This window comes from Anneissia japonica, unplaced genomic scaffold, assembly GCF_011630105.1.
Source record: "Anneissia japonica isolate Jap-2015-1 unplaced genomic scaffold, ASM1163010v1 scaffold165_len1371125_cov188, whole genome shotgun sequence".
In the NCBI taxonomy this organism is placed as follows: Eukaryota; Metazoa; Echinodermata; class Crinoidea; order Comatulida; family Comatulidae; genus Anneissia; species Anneissia japonica.
Window position 1 is genome coordinate 486,590 of NW_022697648.1, and position 20,442 is coordinate 507,031.

At 32.2% G+C, this 20,442-nt stretch overlaps 1 long non-coding RNA gene across 1 annotated transcript in view; it reads right to left on the minus strand.

Moving 5' to 3' along the window:
• Positions 1–6,736: 6,736 nt before the first annotated feature.
• The window catches only part of LOC117102276, a 36,044-nt gene continuing 22,338 nt past the window's right edge, over positions 6,737–20,442 (minus strand). The window contains exons 2-3 of the long non-coding RNA XR_004444386.1: positions 12,130–12,238; positions 6,737–11,344 (exon numbers count right to left, since the gene is read on the minus strand). This is a non-coding gene — a long non-coding RNA (uncharacterized LOC117102276). The remainder of the gene's footprint in view (positions 11,345–12,129; positions 12,239–20,442) is intronic.

The window sequence follows — 20,442 nt, forward strand, 5'->3', positions numbered from 1 at the left end:
AGAAAATACACATGAAATATAAGCCATGTATAAAAAATTATACCAAGATTAATGCAGCAAAATTATGTGATATTAATTTACAGATACCACTGAACTGTGATTTCATTAGATAATTAATTAGGGATTACGTCGTGTGAACACGTAAACCAATCAATAGTACTAATTATTTATTTTATCTACTTTATTCTATATTAAGGATCATGGCTACAATGAACAAATCCCCATTGTTGTGCTCTAAGCCATGAAACAAAACCAAAATATCCTTGTTTTAAAAAAAATAATTCCGGCAGTAAAAACTCATAACAAAAACATGTTTTTAAAGTATTTGCTTACTCAGGCATGAATGCCTTACATTCATTCCTTGTAACAATATTGATTATCAATTTAACACATGTATTTACGTGGTCCTTGACCAAGTCATGAAGTTAGGTTTTATAAGTCTAGAGCAGTCAGCAGATATTATTCTCCTGAAGACAACTGAAGCAACTCAATAGAAACGTTGAGATATTCTCAACCAACAACAGTTCTTTTCAGAACTATCTACGTGGTGTACTGCAGCATTAATACTGTATATGTTATACTATGTTATTACATTGATTTACATCGCTTTGAATAAAACCCGCCACTCGAATAAACTCCCCCTCTAGAGCCTCAATTGGAATAAACGCCTCACTTGATTAAATGTCCCGAGATGTTTATTTTTTCCTTGAATAATCATCCTCTCCCATCCCCCCCCCCCCCCCACACCTTTCACAACTAAATGACTGTAAACAAATCTAATGGAAGCAACATCATTCTCAACATATTCTATGTTCTACTCCAGTAGAGTTACATTTTTTTTCTAATCTGGTTAGGATCAATTTATGATCACGCAGTAACATATTTTGATGGTAATTGTGTGTTGTATTTCCACATTTACAGTGAAAATAATATAAATGCCTTCCTCGAAATAAATGCCTTGCTTGAATAAACGCCCCTTCGACAACCCTTTTCAATAATAAACGGGGCATTTTTAAAAAAGTATGGTATGGTTGATTTATAGATTTAGGAGGACTGGTGATTTAAGTTTAATTCCATTATAAATCCAAAACAATTTTCTCTTATTATTAAAAACTAACAATAATAATAATAATAACATTAATAACAATAATAATAATAATAATAATAATAATAATAATAATAATAATAATAATAATAATGTCATCTTATAAATTGCCTGGTTAATATACAAGGAGGTATTATGTTCATCTTAAGTATTTGAAATGTGCGATTAGAAAATATTCAGCCACTGTGTTCCAGCCTTCAATTGAATCATTGCATTTTCAAAATTAGTTGAAATCTAACACCTTTTTAGTGTTTTTGTAACATGAGCACCTGCAGTAGAAATCACGAGTCACATCATGCATAAGGAAAAGTGTTTGCTTTAACAAAATATCCGCCCAAAGCAAGGTATTATTGTAAGGGAAATTTCTAGCCCAGGGCAAGGGGCTTTAAGTGTAGGAAATTCTCATTGGTTCAATCACTTGAAATCACATGTTGCCTCTAGCAAAATCCACTCTCCAAGCATGAACCCACAGGTACTTTTTTTTTTCGGTACTATTTCCTTCCATTTCTGATACAAGTTTTACTCAGGTAGGCCTTTCACTAAATTTTCCTGTGTTTGTGTAAAGTATATTTAGGCCATGTTTGTGTAATTGTACTATTAACATTAATACTACAAACTGAAAGGGATTCACAGCATTAATTAGCTTTGTGTATATAAGGGCAATTTTTCTCAAGACTTACAATACCAAGGAATGGAATGAACTTGATTGTATATTAAAGTATTATATGTTATATAATATCAGCATTCTCCCAATTTAAAAATTTTTACTGGTAAATTTGTCTATATAGAGCCAATGTGAAGTATTGCCAATTTTAAGTGGAGTTCAATGGCTTCAAAAAACAGTAATTTACATAATCATAGCCTAGGCATGGACTGGAATGATGTTCGTTTATTGAAAGAAGGCCAGTCTAGGCCACCTAGGTCTAATAAGTGCTTTTTTTATTCTACCAACATACAATTTTTACTGGTTAGTCAGTTAGTTTTACTAGTAAAATTGACAGCTAAAATGGCTTTGGGAGAACCTTGAATATTATTATATAGTATAGTATTATAATATTATCATTTGCCTGAAAGAAATTTAATTTATATATACATATATATATTATTACTATTACTAATTATTATAATTTGTTATTATTATGTAATTTTATGTGTTTTGTACTATACTTTATGTAAATTTTAAAAATTGTATTGGGGCCTAAAGATCACAAGTGTTTCTATTTTATATTGTGTGATTTGGTTGAATAAAGAATTTGGACATGCGTGATTATTCTTATTGTTCACTAACTATTTTTGTACAGTATATTTTTATTTTTTAAATATTTGTCTTTAAATATATAAGATATAGTATACTGTGTTCAGTTAAATAGACTTCAAAAATAATAATCAATATTTGTATTTTTACATCATTTAAGTTATTATCTATATTAATTTTTGATTAAAAATGTTAATAATGAATTGCTTAAATAGGATATTAGTTGCGAATTCAAAATGAGAATAAGAAAAAATTTTGCAATAACAGACACATAAATAATATTATTTATTCCTACTGTATATGTTTTTATATTTCATAAAAAATATTGTTTAAAATTTCATATATAATTTACCTTTAATAACCATTATTTGACAATTCATTAAATATTATAAATTTATAAATCAGACTGGAATCCATCCGAGGTCAAAAGACAGTTAATACATTTGCAATCAGTGTTGTAATAGAAATTTGTAATTTTTCACATAAAATAATTAATTTATATATACCCCATAAGTGTACAATTTGTGAGTACAGTAAAATCCCTTAGAATGAGAAAATATTTTTCAATAACGACAGACACATAAATAATATTAAAAAATCCTAAATATATTTTTTATTAGAAACATCAGATAATTTACCTTTAATAACCTTGATAATTTATTAGAAATTATTAATCTATAAATCAGACTAGAATCTATTAATATAATTCAAGAGGTCAAAAGATGGTTAATACATTTGCGATTAGTGTCGTAATAGAAATGTGTAATCATAATTAATAAGTAATTAGTACATTAGAAACATTAGTTTTAATTTCACATCGGATAATTTACCTTTAATAACCTTGATAATTTATTAGAAATTATTAATCTATAAATCAGACTAGAAACTATTAATATAATTCAAGAGGTCAAAAGATGGTTAATACATTTGCGATTAGTGTCGTAATAGAAATGTGTAATCATAATTAATAAGTAATTAGTACATGTTTGACATAAAATTAATCTTTACATATCCCGTAAGTGTACAATTTGTGTGTAAAATCACTTTATAGATATATCATGTGCAATTTCTTTTATTTTTTTTTTTCTATCAATGTTGCCAGCATTGATATTTACTGTATGTTCTATGCCGAATTCATTGAATATTTCTATTTATTCTTTTTTTTTTAAACTTTACACGAATGAATCAATAAAAATTTTATTACCGGTATCTGAAATAATATTGTATAATTGTCAATTCACACAAGACTGGATGTTTCAAGAGTAAAATGTAGGAAGCATCAATCTGTGAGAAAGTGCATCTGTGTAAAATTAGCACACGTTACTTGAATGTAAAATAAATAAAACTCAAATCATGTTCATGTAATGTACATGTTCGAAAAACAGATCGCAGGACTGCAATATGGCCTGAGATATTCCGGAGTGGATCTGTATGCTCAGTCACAGGATAGAGCTTATCTTTCTATGTGGTGTTTAGCATACTGTATCCTTCTCTCTGCTCGGCTAGTTAATCTTTTTCCATGATAAAATGTATTTATGACCATCTGTAGTGAATTATAATTGATCAAGTTCAAAATTAAAATCTAACTACAGTATTTGTATAATTTATGTTTATATTGAATGCAAAAGATGATGATGGACCCAGGAGAGCAATAGCAAACTACTGTAGGGGTAGGCCTTGAGAGACCATAAACTATTGGCAAAGGTTAATTCGCTACCTATGAACATAACAATGGTATCAGAAAGGTTATCTTTCTGTGCAATATTTAACACATGTAGTGGTGAATCTATAGGAGGTGCATGAGGAGCATGCCACCCCAAAAAAAATAGTTGCACCCTCCCTTCCCCAGTCTCACCTGCAGTAGAAATCACGAGTCACATCATGCATAAGGAAAAGTGTTTGCTTTAACAAAATATCCGCCCAAAGCAATGAACATAACAATGGTATCAGAAAGGTTATCTTTCTGTGCAATATTTAACACATGTAGTGGTGTATCTATAGGAGGTGCATGAGGAGCATGCCACCCCAAAAAAAATAGTTGCACCCTCCCTCCCCCAGTCTCCCCAAAAATCATGCTTAAGTAGTTAAAAATCACCTCAAATTATCTTATTTTGCAACATAAGCATCAAGCCCTCCCACTACACCTTAGTGCTCTCCCAATCAGCCAACACCCACCTCACCCCACCCCCCAGACTGTGCATACAAATTTAAATATAATATGTACTGCAAAATTGTACAGCCATTGACCATTAACCAATTTACTTTTCATTCTCTATAAATGTATTGGTTATTAATGGGTAATTTGCAATCTTCTCCCTTTCCCTTCCCCAAACAGTAATCTGTAAAAAGAGCTTTATCCATGGAGGAAAACTTTCAGGCATATCCTGTGGTTTGGCAGCCATTGGCAGGTGCACCCAATAATAATAAATGATCATCTCCCCAGGCTACCATCAATTTGTGTATAACATATAATGAGAAGAGAAAAAGAATATCTGTATCATAAGTAATGAAAGCTTGCATGATGTGTCTTTGTTTACATCATAAATACTGTAAGCTTCTCATACTGATGCTAGGCTGCGAATATTTGTATCTGTCTCTTATACACATCTAGATGTGTATAAGAGACAGATACTGTAGTGGTCCTTGTCCTTATATTACTATATATTGCTATCTACAGTGCCATAGTCGGATGGATGATTTTGGAATGAAACTGGTCTGTTGTACTGTAGGGGTCCCAACAGATCAATACTCGCTCATTCATACCGTCCCAACAGACCAATACCTGCTCATTCATAACTTTTTCATCCAATCCCTTTTCATATAAATTTATCCGAGTTAGCCACAACATACAGCCATAATACCGGCATTTGTTCGAACAGCAAGCCCGCCTATGGTTCTGGTGGTGGAACAAGTTTTCTCGAAAAAGCACACTATCAACCGTATGCCCAGTGTACACAATTTGATTTGGCTAGTGAGCACTTTAAATAACTCAGTACATCTTTCGAGTAGGGGGTTAACCCGGTGTACTGTCAGTCCATGCTCTGAACAAACTATCTGTACTTGGAAAAATTTCATCTAGTATAGTTGAATATACTGTGAAAGGTTCTATTCTATCTGTGTTTGGCAACAAGATTGGTCAAAGGTTCAGTATTCTTACTCGGTACAAAGCTTCATTATAAATAGTAAGGAAATTTAACATTCAAAATTTTATGTTAGTGATTTCGATGACAAGCATGAGTTTTTCAAAGATCTTCTTTGGTGCTGCCTAACTATTACATTTACCGGTATATAAAGATCACTCTGCAAATTGTATACTATCAGTAGATACATTTTCATGAAGCCAAAAAGCTCTAAAATGATCAAAAGCAACATTTCCAAGAATAATATGGTGGCATATATCATTTTCGCTATCTAAAATTGATTCAAGTACTTTATGTTTATGCCAGGTTTCTTCTTTAGAATTTACATAATCAATCTTTGCTGTGAGGTACACATGTGTAAACTCTGTTTTCATTTCATTTATGTACAAATTCCACTCACTAAATATCAATATATATTCTTCTAATTCCCATCCAAATGTTTTTTATATAGTCCCAGTCCTATCTCTATCACTCAATATAATTTTATCCAACCTCAACCTCAGGCCATCAGTATATTCATTCCATCCCACCCATGAATTACTGTATATTTCATCCACTCCCCATCCATCAATGTGATTTAATTCAATCCCTACCCATCAATTCAGAATCCACAGTTAGGATAATTTACTGCACAATATTAATTATTCCTAAACCTCGTCCACCACAATTCTGACACAAAAAGAAAGGCAGAGTTTTACTCTGTAAATTGTACTGTGACTGTTAATGTAAGATGAAGCGATGCCCCAGGTGCAGTTTACTGCCTACTGTACTAAATGATATGACTATTAAAATAACAATAACAGGACTTATAAATATCTTGAAATATACTGTTTTCACAATATCCACCAAATTAACACATTTCATTATGTTTTTATTTTATATAAAAGCAAAATAATTTCACCTCCATTCAGTTTGTATCTTATCTAATATTGCAAATTAAAAAAATAACATTATTTTTTGTTAGAATAGGCTAATCTAGATGTGAACATTATTAGGGCAGTTGTGACTTTTGATCTTGCCAACCACTGCCTACACTGGTTTTAATATCAATATAATAATGGTTCCACTGCAACAGTCTTTCGTTCGGCTTTTCCGCTTTTCTGGTTAATTTTAGGATGTAGTTTGTTTTTTTTTTATTCATTATTTGTTTTTTTTTAATCATTATTTGTTTTCTTTAATATTCATTATTTGTTTTCTTTAATTATAGACCATAGAGACAATTAATATTCGCTAGTATTTTAAATTTCATACCAAATTCCTCAGGTCCACTCTCGGGCATAAGCCCACATGGTAGCTTTTCAATAAGTTTAATGTCAAATGCCACACCCAATGCAACAACAAATCGCATCGGCTCTGTGTGACTTAAACGCTGATGCAATAGCTCTGTGTCAGGGACAATTGCATTGTTGTAGAATATTAAACTTGTTCAATATTCTCACAACGACCTCAAGATTGTCCCCGATGATATATTGCGTTAAGCTGCAGCATACGATGCTGTCTTAAGCTGGTTTTCCACTAGGCGAATTTGTTAGCGCGAATCGAAAGCGTTGGTTCATACGCATGCGCATTCACATTTCTATCAGGTTTTTGCGAAGCAAAAAAATGCGCAACCAATCAGAGCTCAGGAAGCGAACAGACACTTTTATTTGAGCGAATAAATTCGCTTAGTGGAAAACCACCTTAAGTTGGGTTTAAGAATACTCCCTAACATCAACATTTCCAAGACAATTCATAAGTATAATATGGTAAAAAAATCGCATTTGGGAGGGGGAACCCCCCTCTCAAACCCTTCTCCAAGCTCAAGCCTACGAGCTCAAGTCCCCCTGTCGGACAACTTAGTCCCCCAGAAAATATATCCTAGAGCCGCCACTGATGGTATTGATACTACATCTAGCTGGATAAAAACTGAGCCCAATGTAGGACTAACCTTTCAAATAGTAATACCATTTTATGGGCTTTTAAATGTTCATCAAAATCTTGTTTCCCCGCTTTTAAAATTGCGTTCATTGTTACGAACAGTTAGCAGCTTTATTTCAGTAGTAAATTAGCGTGTTGCGGACGATCCGCACATAAGGCAAACATGATTTGAACCAAAAATTGTATGCGCATAAGATTGTAATTTGCTATTTAAAGCCTTGTCTCATACTGTACACATGAATATAGTATACGGTACCTACTGGTATGTTTGGGTTTATTGCAGTTAGTGTACCTAATAGAATAACACACAGTGGCATTTTCAATTTGCATACATCCTATATAAAACTAATATTATATAATTGTTATTATTTATTCATATTTACTATACAATACACATCTGAACTTCATTATTTTATTATTAAACTGCATTTTTATATTGGCCAAAACTTAAGCAGCAATACTACATTTTGTTATGTTAATAATAAATATTGCCTACTAATTTCTTATCAGACCAAGTAAGAACTCATATTACAAAATTCTTAGCTTAAAATATCTTACTACAATCTATACCAAAAAAAAAAGATTCTAATACACTATTAGACGTAAAGGTTAGCCTCCTTTTTAATCAAGTAAATGAGACTGTGCATACAAATTTAAATATAATATGTACTGCAAAATTGTACAGCCATTGACCATTGACCAATTTACTTTTCATTCTCTATAAATGTATTGGTTATTAATGGGTAATTTGCAATCTTCTCCCTTTCCCTTCCCCAAACAGTAATCTGTAAAAAGAGCTTTATCCATGGAGGAAAGCTTTCAGGCATATCCTGTGGTTTGGCAGCCATTGGCAGGTGCACCCAATAATAATAAATGATCATCTCCCCAGGCTACCATCAATTTGTGTATAACATATAATGAGAAGAGAAAAAGAATATCTGTATCATAAGTAATGAAAGCTTGCATGATGTGTCTTTGTTTACATCATAAATACTGTAAGCTTCTCATACTGATGCTAGGCTGCGAATATTTGTATCATTGTCACTCAACCTGTAATTGGAATTTGACTTCCAAATTGAAACAAGAGATATATTTGAACGTAATTATGACGGACTACTAAGGTATCAGATTTTTAAGGTAGAAGAGAAATGATTTTTTAGATGCAGTTAGGCCATTAGCACAAAAAAAGATGTAATTTAATTTAAAGTTTAAGATGCATTATCAGTCAAAAAGCAAGAAAATATCTCAAAAATTCAAATGAAATTTTGAATAAAGCTCATTTGAAAGGATCGAATAAATTATTCTTAGCTTCGAAGGAGAAACAAAAAACGGTGTCTTTACCAATTTACAGATTTACAGGAAAGCAATTATTAACTGGACATTGACGGGGGAATTATTTTTTTTTAAATTTCTAATATTTTTATGTTAAGTTATAGCTTACTTAAATATACAAATTAAGCAATTCAAATGTAAAATGTAGCTCATCTGTGAGATGAGCTACAAAAAGCATTACAAATACATAATTCAATATTAATGTAATACATGCACAAATAAATAATGTCATTCATATAGACTTTTAAATTGCAAGAAAATCAATTTAAGGATTTTTGTTGAAAAAGGTCTTTAACTCAGAGAAATTTGAGTATTCTTTTAAATGAGTGAATACATTTACTCTATCCAGATAACTAATACTATACTCATAAATATGGTACTTATGGTAATTGATTCAATAATTATCCATTGATAACTAACAACCAAACCAAAATGTCATTGAAGAAAATTAAGACTAAATATCATTTCAACCAGGTTTGTTTATGTACCTATCCAATGGCAATGTATAGCACTATACTTGATTATTTGTTGAGTTTCATGATTGCTTATTGTTTAGCAAATACAGACGCTAAACAAAATTTCATTATCCAAATGTGAATTCAAATCAGGTATATTTATTTCTTTTAAATACAACCATACATTTCACATCATAATTACAATGATAATGAAACGCAAGCCTAGGGTCATGGAACATGATACTGCAAGGTGAAAATAATAAAGGATAACATTCAATTTAACCATTTTGTGCATAAAGGTGCACAATTGAATCAGTGGCAGCTTAGTCCAGGTGACTAAACTTGTGGTAGCGACTGTGTGTGCGCTACACCTCAGAGACCTCTTGGTCCCCAGTTCAATTCTATCCACTGCTCTCCTTGTGTTACAACTCTAGGGTGGAAATAAAAAAGCGCTCTATCTTTCGGATGAGACGTTCATGCCGTTGGTCATGTGTGCATTATCAGCTGATGGGCTTAAAATAAAAAGTACATCGTCTTTCGGATGAAACAATTAAGCTGTTGGTCCTGTGTGCAAAATAGCTGACAAATTTTGTTTTCATATGCATGAAAGGGGAAAAAAAACCAAAACAACAACAATATTGTCGCAGGAATTACTTCAGGGAAAAACTACCTAGTAGTACAGTACAACAATTAACATACTATCAACAACAGGAAAGCATTAAATACAAGGATACCAGAACCACTTGCATATTACAATACTGGTACCTGTGCATACAGTTGTTTCTTTTAATCACAGACAGGAAATGACATACTTAACAGTAGCATACTTAAAACAATTCTATGAACTACATATGTAAACTAAATCCTTGTTATTATTAAATCATAAATAGATTTTAAAAATATGGCTTAAAAAAGAATTAAGTAAATTCACCTGGTTTTGTAGCTAATAAAGTAAAACCATCATGTTATCAAAAAATGCTACATCAATCACAATTGGTTTTTCTATATTTTATGATATTACCCAAATTCATTGTTTTAAGATGGAGTCACTTTATCATGCTAAACATGTGCTATACTATATTGTCACATCATTTTCTAAACTAAGTATTTTTTATCTGTTTATGTAGTAGAATAGTGAAGGAAACATAAAATACACTTTACAGTGCTCATTCCGGGACATGCTGTTAGTGTTAAAAAATTGATTTATGTTTAATAAAGTATTGTCTTATACTTCTCCATGCACCAGGAAGGACAATCTCATATACTGTAATGAATTAGACGAGAAATTGTACACCTTGTTTTGCAGACTTTCAAATAAAAACTTTTATTTTTGGCCTGTTTACACCCATCTCCATGAAAAAATTGAAATTTCAGAGGGGAGAGACAGAATTTTCCAATAAATAATCTAGCTTCCTCACAATATATTAATAATCCAATTATTAACCACAAGAATGGGATACTACATGTTGACAGCCCTATATGACTTTTAACATGAATTAAACGACCATTTCTATATGGTTTAAAACCTTTTATTTTTTATCATTCTTCCAATTAGCATAACTAAGGCTCCTTACGAGTTACTGTACAGTATGATGAGCATGATTTATAAAATTTCTATCATACAATCTTAATGAATATTTATGAGAATGATTTTGTTATTGATATTCAACACTGCAGAGTCAGTATTTACGTTGACTGTCTTATGAATTATTCATGAATTGTACAGTACAACACAATTTGCAAAGCTACTGACTGTTAATCTGCAAATTAGGTTAATACTAACCGCACACACAATACACAAAGTACTCCTCTGATACAACAAAGCTAGATTATCCAACTTGTATAAAGTACTATTTAAAATAATCATTTTCAGTTAATCAGTTCACTTTCTTCTGAATTAATTAGTGTATTCACAGCAAAAGGTAACAAATTGTAAAAAGGAATTTGTCTTTGCCTCATTCATGGCTCATATCAAGATAGATAGGCATGATGTGCAAAGTAAAAAAAAAAAGTAGATTTTTGTCAAGCCATGGTGCTCATATTATGGGTTGGAGTAGCGTTAGATAGATAAGAGTGTGTAATGCTCCCGCTGGGTAGGATGCTGGTCCACTGCAGGTTACGCCAAGCAATTTGCTGGTACCTATTGATAGAGTTGGGTAGAATGAAGCAATGTAGATAAAGTGCTTGCTCTAGGACACAAGCAAAAGGCACAGCGAAGGTTTGAAACTTCAACCTCAAGTTTGGGAAACCATTGCCACTTCTCCAAACCACCTCCACAATTATAGTGCAAGTTAACTATATAATCCGATAAGAGCTCTCTCTCTGTCAACTACGGCATATTTTTTCTTGTAGATGTGTATAAGAGACAGCAATTGAATCAGTGGCAGCTTAGTCCAGGTGACTAAACTTGTGGTAGCGACTGTGTGTGCGCTACACCTCAGAGACCTCTTGGTCCCCAGTTCAATTCTATCCACTGCTCTCCTTGTGTTACAACTCTAGGGTGGAAATAAAAAAGCGCTCTATATTTAAGATACCAGCAATTTTATAGGTGTTCATCTTATTCTACGTACCATATTAAAACCAACAGTAAATTTTGGTTTAAATAATTTATCATTACTTATGAATTTGTAACAATAACAATCATCACTAAATGCAACATTGTGTGTCTTATCATTTAACAATTATAATATAAATGAAATATAATCAATAAATAATATAATCAATAAATGATCAAATATAATTCATGTAATCAAATATTAAATAATCAATTAATATCTAATCAAATATATTTAATATGTAATTAATAATCAACAATACTTAATGCAGTATAATTTAATTCATAATCAAATATATAATGGATAATGAAATACATAATCGATTGAAATTAAATTTAACAATGCATATCAATAATCACCATATACTTACAGGTGTGTAAGCACTCTGTTATTGTGGTAGCATCAATAAGATAACCATTGCATAACCGACAAGTGATTTGTTCGTTAATATCCCGAAGAAGAATACGCTGATGACCAAGCTGCATAAATAAACAAAAACATCATCTTATTAATCATTTATTTGCATGACAGGTCATGTCTGAATATTGTACAATAGAACATAAACAAAACCATATTATAAAAATGTATTAATTAAATAAATGCTAATTATCAATTAAATCACTCAAATACAAGATTTAAATAACATCACAATGAAGCAGATCAATTTTATGGCAACCTAGAAATATTAAACAGAATTGATTTTTATTCAATATAATTTTTTAATTCATAATATAATGTGGGCAATTGTAAAAGAGCTCTATCTATATTCTAAGTTTGTGGTATTTCAATAATCAATGTTTCATCAATTTAGTGTATCATAACCATAATGAATCATTGTACTTGTTTCTCATTCCTTGATTACTTCATTTTTATTATTCAGACTGAAGGCCAAAAGGAAGACTATGCAAAGGTGAAGCTGGTTGAAGCATGGAGGTATAAAATTTTTATACCTCCATGGTTGAAGCCATGATGAAGCCCATGGGTTGTTGGCCATCACAATATAAAACTAATTAACGAGCCACTTCACTAGCTTAACCATACTCCAAAAGTAGAAAATCACAAATTAAGTTCTTAGGCAGCCTATAATGTGCAGAATTCTATGACTGAACTTAACTCACTTATCTCTTTTGTTAAATCTTTAAATACTTGAATATGTGGGTAGCTCAGGCATTCAGTCTTGGTAATCCAGTTAATGATATATGCTTGAAATGATCAGTAAAATGTACTGAATTTATTAGGTATTTTGATGTATTGGTTGATTGAAAGATTTGGGTTGGATTGACAGCTCACTTATAGCAGTCGTCTTTTAAATTAATGGTCTTTACCATCTGTAGGCTGTTTCATGCTGGGGGTGCAAAAATTGAAAAGGCGCAACTGGAGGAGGGGTGTGAAAATTTAGTGGAACTAAATCACTTTTCCAATGAAAATGGTCATTTAGTATTTTAACTTAGCAGATTTAAATTGCTGCCTTGGGTGGGAGGGGGAAAACACCCATGCTTCATATACTGGAATAAACAATCGTGGTAATAAACATTTATTATTAAAACTTGCATGTTCTATTTACATTTACTAATAATATGATATTAATACCAATATTTTCCATTCAGAAGTTATTGAAATGAAAAAGCTGAAATCCTTGACTATAAACTGACAAATTTCATCATGATATAAATTAATTACAAGGCAGCAGATGAGTTAATCACCACTCGTACAATATAAACCTCAGTTGATTTCAAATTTTAATAAATTAAAATGCTGATTTGCACAAAATACTATAATTAGCGTTCTCCCAATAAGAAACTTATTTTAATAATTATTAAACACATACAGTAGTGTCATTCAAGGCGTGTAGCAGCATGGAGGGTATTTGGAAGGGAATCTACCTAAAATACACCACAGTAGGTACAGCAAGATACAGTACTATAGGCTACAGCTCACACCTAAAAACTAACAGTATTAAAAGTGAAATTGTTTATTATTTAGTTTTCAAAGTCTGGTTGGGGAGCCTTTATTCTGACAAGAAAATTCTGGCAAATCCGGCTTTGGTAGAAAACTGTTAATTGATGAACTATGTCCTACTTCAATAACACATTATCTATGTGCTATATATTTTAATTTAATATAAGGGATTACATTTTTTGTCTAGTATATAGTTATTAATATCCTTTAGAATACTTGTAATAGTGAGAAAGCAATAAAACCCATTGATTATAGTCAATGGGTTGCTGAATGTTCAGAACTATAAACATTATATTTATTCAGCTATTTATAGAACTACAAATACAGCAGAGATTGAATGTACAATTAATGGTAGCTGTATCTGTTGAACTATGAACGGTTAAATGGATAATGGATTCGCAACATAAAAAGGTGTTTGAAACAGACTCGGAGTTCATATTACAAGAATGGGATTGTGTATACTGCCTATACAACCTACATAAACCAACTGTGCCCACATGCAGATAGGCCGGGAGCATTGATTATAAACTACAGTATTCTCAATGATTGCTGGTTCTATTTCTTTATGCTCCATTTTGTGGCACTCGAGTTAAGACCATCTTATATTCCATTTAAAAGAGGTTAATATTTCCAGTACAGGTCTCTCTCTAATTAAAGACCACTTTTGGGACCAGGGTTCCCTTGGTCTTCAGCAGCTTTGGTCTCTAATTAGAATATAGATAATAGGCATTTGTTAATATGGGACCACAGAAAAGTGGTCTTTAGAGGTGGTCTTTAATTGGAGATGTCTTTAATTAGAGGAAGACCTGTAGTTCCAAACATGATTACCTAATTTGTAAAAATTCTTAATTGGATCCGACATTATTTTATTTATTGAAATTTTCTTCATCATTAATACCGTACTCTTCTTAATGAATTTATATTTCATAAATTTTTTTGAAAATTATTATTATAGTTTTTGGTCCAACGACCTAGTTGTGGCATCAGGCGACAGGCGGGTCCAGGCCTGTCCAACAGGGTGGCAAATTACTACTAAGTTACCCTTCTACCTGTAGACTGAACACTGAGACCACCCACATTTTCAGGTGGGTTCAAAATGCAGAATATATGTTTTACAGAAATAAACAATAATTAAGGGGTCCTCCATAATTTTAAACATTTTCATAAAAGTACAAAACTTCTCTGTGACCTCCCTCCCAGACCTGAAAGAATACACAATAAAATGTTCAAAAAAATAAAAACCCCTCCTTCAGACACATCGGACCCCTTGTCGGCAAATTTCTGGCACCACCGCTGGGGTAGTTGTGTGCTAAAAGATTGGGACATGATCTTGGTATTACAGGTCTTAAATTGAAGTTTAAAGTATAATTTTACTATTAATAAATTTAAGATATTTTCTGAAGGGTTTCTTTCACTTTTTCTTATGATTTGTAACTTTGTACATTTCTATTTATAATTTATTTATTGTTTTATGTTTCAATTCTGTTGATAGCACTTTCATTGGTATCAATGGATGAATAACAAAAAAAAAAATACAAAGTTACAATATATATAATAGCCAAAGCTGTGGTAGTCTAGTATTTGAATGTACACATTTTAGTTGATATGATATCATCATATAAGTTTTCCTAAGTCTTCCTAGCAATTTAGCTGGCTATAATGGTAATTGCCTTCCATTTTTATAGCGCATACAACAGTGAAATTTCTCTGTGTGCTCTTTTACCCAGTGTCAAGACAAAAGAAAGAAAACAACATAAAACAAGAAAAAAAAAGACTAGAATTGTGAAAAAAAAGACTTGTGCACTCTAAATGTTCCTTTTAGTCATGAGGTAAGAGTCAATTGACTGGACTTGAATCCAACTCGCAGATTATAAAACCCAGAAATGCATACTGTATGTTGCTCACACCATGGAGGTATAAATACCTCTATGCTCAAACAAATGATTTTCAAGTGAATGACACTAGCCAACTGTACATGTTTGCATGCAAACAATCAGACATGGTGGCTTTTGTTACAGCTGAAATGAGTAAGCTATTCTTAATGTGTACAGTAGATGTGTAATTAGAAAGCACTATGATACAGGCTATAGCTAGTCCTTGGTTATTAAAAAAATTTTCATTTTGTAAATATTTATTATTAGAATAATGACAATTAAAAAAATAGAAACAGTACTTATTCTTAATATGTTAAATGTCAATAAAAATTAAGGTTGAGAGACTCTATTAAGTATGTACTGAGGCAATTCTCCAAAAGTCCTTCTGTTGAAAGTGAATTAAAATAAAATAAAACACTTTTTTTTATCATTCTAAATTTATTCTTTCAAATTTTGTCACCACTACAGTATGTTTTCATAAGATCATAGATAATTCTCAGAGATTTTCTGCTATTCATATGTTTATAAAGTCAAAATTGACACCGAGAGCTGTGGGCAATATATCTGGAATGGAGAAAATACCTGTTTGTTTAGCTTTTTGTTTGCAATGTGTATATAAATTGATGAACTCAGCCAGTCAACAAAAATAAATTAACTCAATAAGCCGGGATAATACTCCATTCTAAAAATACTTACTGACAATGGACCTGGGTCATGGGGATGGTGCATCCTAAGGTGTCAAGGGCAGAGTGGTTATGATGGTTTCATGCATTCTAAATAAGACATCTTGCTTATTAGCCAATTTTTATATATCATTTCTGGCAACAACAAATATGTGCCAGAAATAGTAACAAAATTATAAATCTGATAAAAATTGGCAGGATACCGTAAAACCTCAAATTGAAGCCCTGGGTTTTTTTTTGGTTTTGTTTTTTTTTGCGAACTTTGGATGGGCTTATTTTTTAGGCTACTTTTGCAAAGTAAAGAATGGGGGGCTTCTTTTCAAAATGAAAGCTGAGAATTTTTGAAATTTGTATTATAAAACATTAATTAAGGCCACTGTAACATCAATCTGTATCATGGAGTGCATTAACTGGCAGTAAATCACCTAAATTTCTGTATAAACCAAGCTTTTTTTTATTTTGTTTTTTGAAATTCATGTACAGTGTATGTGCTATACTATTTCGGACAGAAGCCAATGCTATCTTGAAAAGAATCCCATGGGCTTCTTTTCGAGGCTAATTTTGTTTCTCGAGAAGATGGGCTTCAATTCTAAGTTTTAGGGTATATTGTTTAAGGCTGAAATATTCAGTACTTCAAGTAGCTGCAAGATATTTTGTGTGTATAATGCACATGATAATTTCAATTTCAGACTGAAAGACTCAGTGCTTCACCAAGTAGCTGCAATTTTTTTTTTGTGCATAATGCACATGGTATGTTAAATTTGCAAATGGTAGTACCAAAAAAAAAATAGGGGTGTGTGCATAGTGAGAATTTAAAGTACATGTAGGTCTTAATTGCTGAGTTCTATCGTTAATTGCTCATTTGCATAAAGCTCTATCCAGACTATGAAAATTTCTATTTGACAAAACATGTGACATGCCTAAATATGGTCATCACATCATGACCATATATAGGCACATCATAACTATATACTTTTATGATTTTTACAGTTGACAAAAATAGAAACTAGAATGTCACATGATCTGTTTAAATTTAAAGTAATAAATAATACTCTAAAACAATCAACAGGTGTTTATAGTTAAAATTTATAAACAATCTCATATTTTTATCTATTTTCTAAAAAAAAAGTGATACTGCAGTTGTTTACAGAATTTATTCAAGGCTTTACAGTCTTTAGATTAATATTCCCGTAAAACCTTGAATAGAAGCACTGGGCCTCTTTTTTTAGGACCCTTAGATGGGCTTCTTTTCGAGGTGGGCCTCTTTTAATGATAGGCTTCTACTGTATCTGAGATTAGTTTTGTAAACAAAAGAGAGGGCGGCTTCTTTTCAAAATGAATGCTGAGAATTATTGAAATTTGCATTATAAAACATTAATTAAGGCCACTGTAACATTAATCTGTATCATGGAGTGCATTAACTGGCAATAAATCACCTAAATTTCTGTATAAACCAAGCTTGTTTTTATTTTGTTTTTTGAAATTCATGTACAGTGTATGTGCTATACTATTTCGGACAGAAGCCAATGCTATCTTGAAAAGAATCCCATGGGCTTCTTTTCGAGGCTAATTTTGTTTCTTGAGAAGATGGGCTTCAATTCTAAGTTTTAGGGTATATTGTTTATGGCTGAAATATTCAGTGCTTCATCAAGTAGCTGCAAGATATTTTGTGTGTATAATGCACATGATAATTTCAATTTTAGGCTGAAAGACTCAGTGCTTCACCAAGTAGCTGCAATTTTTTTTGTGTGCATAATGCACATGGTATGTTAAATTTGCAAATGGTAGTACCAAAAAAATAGGGGTGTGTGCATAGTGAGAATTCAAAGTACATGTAAGTCTTAATTGCTGAGTTCTATCGTTAATTGCTCATTTGCATAAAGCTCTATCCAGACTATGAAAATTTCTATTTGACAAAAACATGTGACATGCCTAAATATGGTCATCACATCATGACCATATAGGCACATCATAACTATATACAGGGGTGTATCCAGGACTTTTTCTGGTTGGGTCGTGATCATAATTTTTTGGACCTTTTCAGTTGAGACAGGAAAATAGATTTACAGCACCACCAGCTTGAAGCGGATGGCAGGCTCAGTTTCAGAATTGCTGGAATTTAGATAGATTACGTCACACAATTAGCAAGGTCTTTGGACTCATTGCTGGTACCTCATCAATGTTCTTTCATTTATGTCATTGTGAAAAGGCCCAAGAAAAAAATGTCTTTGGAAAAAATGTGGACCTTTGAAAACATTTTTGGTGGGAGGGGGTCGTATGACCTTCTTAACACCCCTTTCCCACCACCCCTCCCCCTTGCATACACCCATGATATATGGGCATACAACAGTTTTATTACATAGAAAAATTTGATAGTGTAGACAAAGCTATACATACCAAATAACAAAAACCCAACTAGGAAAAAGGTTTATGTGATAGATAGTGCAGGTGTTACTGTATACTGTAGTACTGTATGTTTATATACTGTAACACAGAATAGCTAACCTCTAAAGATAAACAGTTTTGGGCATACTACACGCTAAAATCATTTTGCATTTTTGATAGCTAATAAAAACAAATCTAATTTTAGCAAAGTGCACTATAGAGTTGTATACAGAGTAGGTTCATTTTGTAGTTAATTGCAATTACACAATCTCATGTAAATTATATATCATTCAGAAAGTACCGTATGTGCATAGCTAATGGTATGCATTTTATTGCATGAGTATCTACACCAATACAATACAAGATACACCAACAAGCATCCATGTCCATCACAATATTTCTCTTGAGAGTTCTTCATTTTCCATTAATAGTCTCATTTTTGCAAAGCTGAATGCAGACAGCTAAACAGCAAACCCTTTTCTACATTGACAAATTACAGCAACGCAGCATACGCATTACACAAACAGCTTCCTTCATTTTCTAATAACCATCTATCTCATCGAGAAAGAATAACATAAATGTTGAGTGCAATGGCTTGTCTATTTTAACTTAAAGTTCAATGTGTGTAAAGCACAGATTAAGAAGGTAGATTTGCACATTATATTATGCTAAGATTTGCATATTGAATACTACAAGAAATTTCTTTTTTGTTAGAAGTAGGAGATATCAGAAAGGGGATTAATGATCAGGCTTTTAAGGGAAAAAAAGAGTACAAGATACTCAGATGCTAAAAATATTTGCATAAATATTTCAAATTTGCTTTAAAAACTTGAAGGTTAAAGATAAATGCCTGCAATCATGTATCTGACCTATGACACATGATCTATGTTTAAATTAAAGATTTACAGCAGACATCATTCCCCAGGGTAGCATATTACTGAGGTATTCTGGGATATTCCCTAGTTAATCCATTTATGTTTTGTCTCAAATTGTATACTTCCTCCCATATAGGCACCACTACCCTTGTGAACTCTGATTGTTATGCAAGTCATGTCATCACCTGGAGCAGCATGAGGTGAGTGTGGGTATGCAGCAGGTGTACATCCATGGGGGGGGGGAGAGGAGGGAAAATAGCTGCACATGCCCTCCTTTCTCCCTCCCCATTTTGACAATAAATGTTTATATTTCAGTGCATATCAATGTTATGTATTGAAATTACAGTATCCAGAGAGACACTGTATGTCCATCAATTTTTCGAGCTACACAACATGGCAATGTTTAAAAAGAATCTTGTCACAACTGCAGCTTTCTTGTTTGTGTTATTATCTAGATATAGTCAAACAACTAAAACATGGCATTAGTACTAAATCAGTGTTACCTACATAGAGTATTTATAGTTCTAAACAGAATTCTGCTTGTCTTGTAGGGAGCATTTCCACAAAGCACCTGTCCACATCACCACACTCAACCACTTTTAAATGGAAGCCAACCTCACACCCCTACTTACCAAATTCTGATTACCTTTAGCTGCTTGAATATAAGCCTACCCATGCTATGCCCAATTTTACATACATACAATACTACTAGGGTTTTCTCAGGCAAAACCCTGTCTATGATTTGAATGAGTAGCTACTGTCAGATATCAATTATATACTGTACTATCAGACAAAATCAAGATTTTCTTTGAATTGCAGCATTGAAAAATTGCATTTTGATTGGCCATCCACACAAATAAAAAGACATGCTGTGAGAATCATGTGAAAATGTGATTTTCAGCCCAAT